Source organism: Pseudoliparis swirei, chromosome 8 (genome assembly GCF_029220125.1).
Source record: "Pseudoliparis swirei isolate HS2019 ecotype Mariana Trench chromosome 8, NWPU_hadal_v1, whole genome shotgun sequence".
Lineage (NCBI taxonomy): Eukaryota > Metazoa > Chordata > Actinopteri > Perciformes > Liparidae > Pseudoliparis > Pseudoliparis swirei.
In genome coordinates, this window is record NC_079395.1 from 836,311 (window position 1) to 842,277 (window position 5,967).

General features: G+C 47.0%; 1 pseudogene; it reads right to left on the reverse strand.

The window, feature by feature from the left end:
* Positions 1-696: 696 nt before the first annotated feature.
* Positions 697-5,519, reverse strand: LOC130197786 (tripartite motif-containing protein 16-like; annotated as a pseudogene).
* Between the last annotated feature and the right edge of the window lie 448 nt (positions 5,520-5,967).

The window sequence follows — 5,967 nt, forward strand, 5'->3', positions numbered from 1 at the left end:
AGGCAGACAGGCAGACAGGCACACAGACAGACAGACATACAGACAGACAAGGGAGTGGGAAGCTCACCTGGGCCTTTCTTCCTGTAGTCAGACACACCTGAGAGAGCACACAGTGAGAGAGCAGCCATCTTAGCGTGGGCCTTTTATTGTTGCTGTCAACAGGTACATTTTATTTAGTGTAAGTGGGCGTGACTCCTAAATGACCAACACATTGTGTGACTGTATACGTTATGTTTTTATTTAAGCCCACATGCTTTACTTTCTTGTCTGTGCACTTTGATGCATGTATTAAATGTAGAAGTGACTCCACCCGTCTGAGTCCTGTGTTTCCGGTCCAGTGGCCTCTGCCCCCAGTGCATTCTGGGTGTTTCCCTGAGGGGGAACCAGAGGGTTGGCGCCTCGCTTCCACAGCGACACCGTGAGTCAGGACACAGTGGACCGGAAGAGCAGAAGCACTCAGCTGGGGAGCGCTCACCTCTTTCACATCCCTGGTTCAGACCCTTAAAGGCACAGCACACACACCACATGCAGGAAACAGGGTCACACTCGTGACCTCCAGAGGAGCCGACCTCCGGGTTTGAGAAGTGAAGCCGACGCACGGAAAGAACCTGAACGTTACATGAAACCTTCAGTGAAGTCTGTGAGACGTGTTGGACCACCACCTCAGTTATGGAAAAGAACGACGAGACATTTACTGATTATGATACTTTATTTTATAATGCAACACAGGACATCATGTGTACGTTGATTGGGAAAACAACAACAACATTTAGTCTCACAAATGTATTAATAGAATAATTTGCATGAAGTTCTAAGAACAAAATATCTCCGATAAAGAAGCTCTGGTGCTTTCTCTCTTTAAGACCCATGCAGAGGAAGAGAAACTTAAATTAAAGAATACATCAATAACAATATTCATCAAACATTTAGAGCTCAGAGCATTTTACATTTCCCTGCAGATAAATATGAGTTCAGGTAAACAAAGAGCATCATGAGCAGTGAGAGCCTCCATGACTCAACACACACAGGAAGGAGCGCCACCTACAGGAACTCAGACACCTACACAACAACAAGGAGAAGATGGACAAGTCCCGCCCACAAGGTTTGATTGACAGGTGAAGAAAAGTCTGCTCAGCGACGATGATGGAAACAAAATAAGTTTAAGACTTAAAACACAGACTTTAACCAGATGTCCCTGAACTCACTTCTGTCTATTTGAGTTTACTGAACTCAGCAGTGGCTTCAGGAGAATAATAAAACAACCCAAGTGCAGCATAGAGAGGCTGAGTGAATGTGGTCTGGACTCTGTGGAGGAGAGTCATGGTGTCAGAGACGCTGTAGAAGGACAGAATACCTGCTCTGTGATCCAGGTACACTCCTAATCTGGAGGACCGAGGACCAGAGACGGGAGTTTGGACTTTGTTGTGACGAAATGTAAAACTGTTATTGAGACAACGTAACGCCCAAGATTTATTATTGTATCCAAACAGACATTCAACACTGCTCCCTGTTCTGCTGATATTCTTGTATGAGACGGCTACATAAACTCCTCCTCTTCCTCTCCACTCCACCTCCCAGTAACAACGTCCAGTCAGACTCTCTCTACTCAGGACCTGATACCATGGATTGAACCTGTCTGAGTGACTAGAATAAGACTGATCTTCACTCATTAATGTTGCTTTTCTGTTCCCATCAGATAATAACAGATATGTGTTTGCTGTGTTTGGATCCAGAGTGATGTCACATGAATACCTTAAGAATCCAGCTCTGGTCTCGGGCTCTGCTTGTGAAGGAGACAGTAAATCGTCCACTTCAGTCACTGCCAGTGAGACGTTTGTCCACTTGTCCCCCAGAACGTCCTGTAGTTTATCTCTGACTTCTGACACAGCCGCCGTCACGTCCTCAAAGTGTCTCAGAGGACGGATATCGATGCCGGACGAGTGTGTAGACTCAGCGTGGTGACAGTGAGGGGTAGTGGAGGAGAAACTGCTTGAGATCCTCTGTGTGTGACAGCAGCTTCAGCTCAGCCTCGTTCCTCTTCAGCTCAGTGATCTCCTGCTCCAGCTTCTCCTGAAGCTCTTGGACTCGACTCACTTCAGTTCTCTGCCGGGATCTGACCTGCTGCTTCACGTCAGAGCTTCTGTTCTCCATGAGCCGGATCAGCTCAGTGAAGATCTTCTCACTGTCCTCCACTGTTTTATCAGCAGAGAGGTTGAGGGCCTCCACCTCCTGATGGAGCAGCTTCAGGTCTTTCTCTCGGTCCTGGATTCTCTGCTGGATGTCGAGTCGACTCCCCTCCAGCTCTCTCTGCCTCTCGGTCCTTTCTGCTGCAGCTGAGACTGTGTCGTGGCCTTTATGTTCATCCATTAAGCAGAGGTAGCAGATACACTGCTGATCAGTACGGCAGAAGATCTTCATCTCCTCTTTATGACGAGAGCAGATGTTCTCCTGGAGCTGGTTGGAGGGCTCCACCAGCTTGTGTTTCTTTAACGGAGGTGCATCATAATGAGGCTGGAGGTGTTTCTCACAGTAAGAAGCTAGACACACCAGACAGGACTTGATGGCCTTCAGTCTCCTCCCAGTGCAGACATCACAGGCCACATCTTCAGCTCCAGCATAGCAGTGGTCAGCAGGAGCAGCTTGGAGTCCAGTCTTCTTCAGCTGCTCCACTAGAGCTGCCAACATGGTGTTCTTCAGCAGGACAGGCCTCAGTGTGAAGGTCTGCCTACACTGAGGGCAGCTGAGGAGTTTCTTCCCCTCCTCTTCCTCCCAGTGGGCTTTAATACAGTTCATGCAGTAGCTGTGTCCACAGGGAATAGCCACCGGATCCTTCAGGAGATCCAGACAGATGGAACAAGAGAAGGTTTCCCGATCCAGCTGAACTCCTTTCTGCTCCATTTCACCTCTCAGGAGCAACGACTGTCTGAGTTTCACTTCCTCAGAAGCGACTCTGCTTTGACTTCTGATGTGAACAACATGTGACGGTTCAGTGAACGGGGCGTGTCAGCTCTAGTGGGAGGGAACCAGGAAGTGTGTGGACAGAGTGCAGCCGCCTGTGTTTGAGAGCAGGAGGAAGAGGGAGGGGCTTATCAAGCTGTACTTCATTCCTGGAGGAGGAGCTGAAAGAGGGAGTGAAAAAAAAAAAAATTAATAATCCAAAAACAAAGTTTTGCATGTGAAACATCCCAAAGGATAACAAATGTTTTGTCAGTCTGACTGAGTAGCAGATTAACGTTAATGAAGCAGATGATCACTTGGAGCACCACTTGATATCAGATGGAGAGCTGCCCACAGGGTGAACCACACGGATGACTGTCCACCTTGAAGTTTATTATTCATTATAAATATATGTGTGTGATTTTAATTAATTTTTGTTGAATCCCAGTAAAACTCTTAAAAACTGAACTATTTAATTTAGTGTTTTTTCCCCACAACAATTGAGCTCTGTAGCTGAACCTGGTGACTAGTCCATAAACCTGAGTTACAATAATTAAAATAGAGCCACCGGTTACACATCTGTAGCACTAGATCCACACAAATGGACCCGTGACCCTTTCAGTCACGTGGGTCGAGGTCACCCAGAGGTCAAAACCCATTACAGTTTTTCTCAATTGCTAAAACACTAAAACCCATTGGTTGAACAAAGTTCTCAGACGCCTGAACTCATTTAGCTAACTGTGCAGTCTGTTGTCAATCCCGTAAACTATTACACATGGTAAAACACAATTTGCAGATCTCACTTAGACTTTTCAGCAAAACTCTAAAACATCCTCAGTCTCAAAACACATTCTGCCCTCTAATGCACACGTCATCCATACTGTGAACACAAGGGGCAACGATGAAAGACAAAGAGAGAACACACGTCATGGATCAACACAATCACTCTAAATGGATTTAACTCGTATCAAATGATGTGACACAACCAATATAAGCCAGTGGAGAGCAAACAGGTGGTTGAAGGTGGGAAGGAGAAAGTCTGAGAATGGATAGAAGAAACAATGTGAGAGGATGAGGGCAAGTGTGTATGGGAGGTGGGCGACGAGGAGGAGGAGGAGGAGGGCGTATGTGAGGTGGGCGAAGAGGAGGAGGAGGGCGTATGCGAGGTGGGAGAGGAGGAGGAGGAGAGGAAGAGGAGGAGGAAGAGGACACAGAGTGTAACCCGTGGCGACCCTGGAGCAGCAGCCAGAGACCATGTGATGGTCCACAGACGAGGGCAGCAGGACTTGGACTCAGCCCGATGTGAGCCGATGTTGTGCGTCGCCATGGTGACGGCGTTCAGGGGGCGGGGTCAGGATGCTCCCGTCTCTCGGTGGTCGCACATGTTCTGGACTCCGCTCTCTGCAGCTGCTTCAAAGACACACAAGAGGCTTCTTCCCCGGCCTCAGGAGAGGACATGTTGCTTGTGATGTGGACGTGCTCCGCCCCGGAGACCAGAAGAAGCCCGTTGGTGACATGTTGACTCCCTTCACTGGAGGAGTGTCGACTGCAGGAGGCCCGCAGTGCATTGGAGGCTGGATCATGGACCATGAACTCACCGTGGGGCCTTGACCATCCTGCTTTCTATTGGTTACGCTGACAGGACGGACCAATACATGTTGACTGGTTGCAGCTTCATCCCAACAAAGAACAAGAATGACCGTCTGACAGAGACAAAGGACACGCTGTGAGCTGCAGAGTGCAGTCCTGTAACAATAGGGTACAAGGAGGAGGAAGAACAAAAGAAATGCAGAGAGCAAAGCACAGGAGGAAATCTATCAATGTGTAGCGACTCATCAAACATGTTTTCCTTCTTATGAAATTTGATTAAAAATCTACTTCTCCCTGAGAACTATATGTTTTGAACAATGTGTTTTCTATTTATTGGTGTATTGTTTACTGACTGCTTGATAGTGAATATTATATGGATCACTTTGTTTATGATTTGAGAGCAGTGTTTGATTTTGAGCACAGGTAAAACTGTTTTGAGTTTCAAGAAATGTGTCTTAGCAATCGAGAAAAACTGAAACACTGGACACAGAGAAACATCCCACGTCACTCACAGCCACGCCCCCTTCGTCACGGTCCAAATCCAAATCCACGATAGATCCTGTCCAACAGAAGTCCGTCACGTTTACAAGACAGAGTTCAGGACATGTTCACCCCCGAAAGAAAGAAGAGAAGAAAGAAAAGAGGAACGAGCCCTGACGCACACGGCCACACGACCAGATCACGTGACTCACCGTGTCGCCCTTGTTCATGTTTTGGTTGTTCAAAGTTGGATTCATGTTTCTTTCGGCTCCCCCGCGTTGCGTTCACTCACTGGAAGCTGGGAAGATGCGTTCATGGTCCAACAGCCGCCTCTACTCCTCAGGGACAACTTCAAAAACAAGAAGAAGGAACACACACACACACACACACACACACACACACACACACACCGGGCCGAAGATGAGAGGCTTTTTCCACGAGCACACCGTGACTGGTTTCAACACGAAGCTGACGTCACTGAAACCGGTGGATCCAGTTTTTTATTCTCCTCTTTTCTTTTTCGGACGTAAACTCACACAACGTCAGTCTGCTCACGGGAGTCACGCCCTGTAACACTGATGCTGCGTTCAAGGCACATGGGGAAGGTGGGAGAGAAGAGCTTCCACTTTACAAACAGTTTTCTCATCAGCTCTCAGGTTGTAAATAGTATTTCTGGAATGTGAGGTTTGAGGCTGTAGGTTAAAGTTTCTCTGACTTCTTTAATTATGAAGAAAGAACAAAGTAATACTTGTAAATAATCAACTCCACAGTATCTGTTGTCTCATGTGTGTCAGGCCTCAACAAATCCTCTACAGACCCAAACATGACCAGAGGATTATTATTATGTTAAAGGTGTTTAAGTGTGTTGATGAATCTTTTGTAGACAAACACACTCGTGGTTGTAAACATCAACAAGTGATATCAAACTCTCTCATTTCTCTGTGACAAACATGTTTTAGA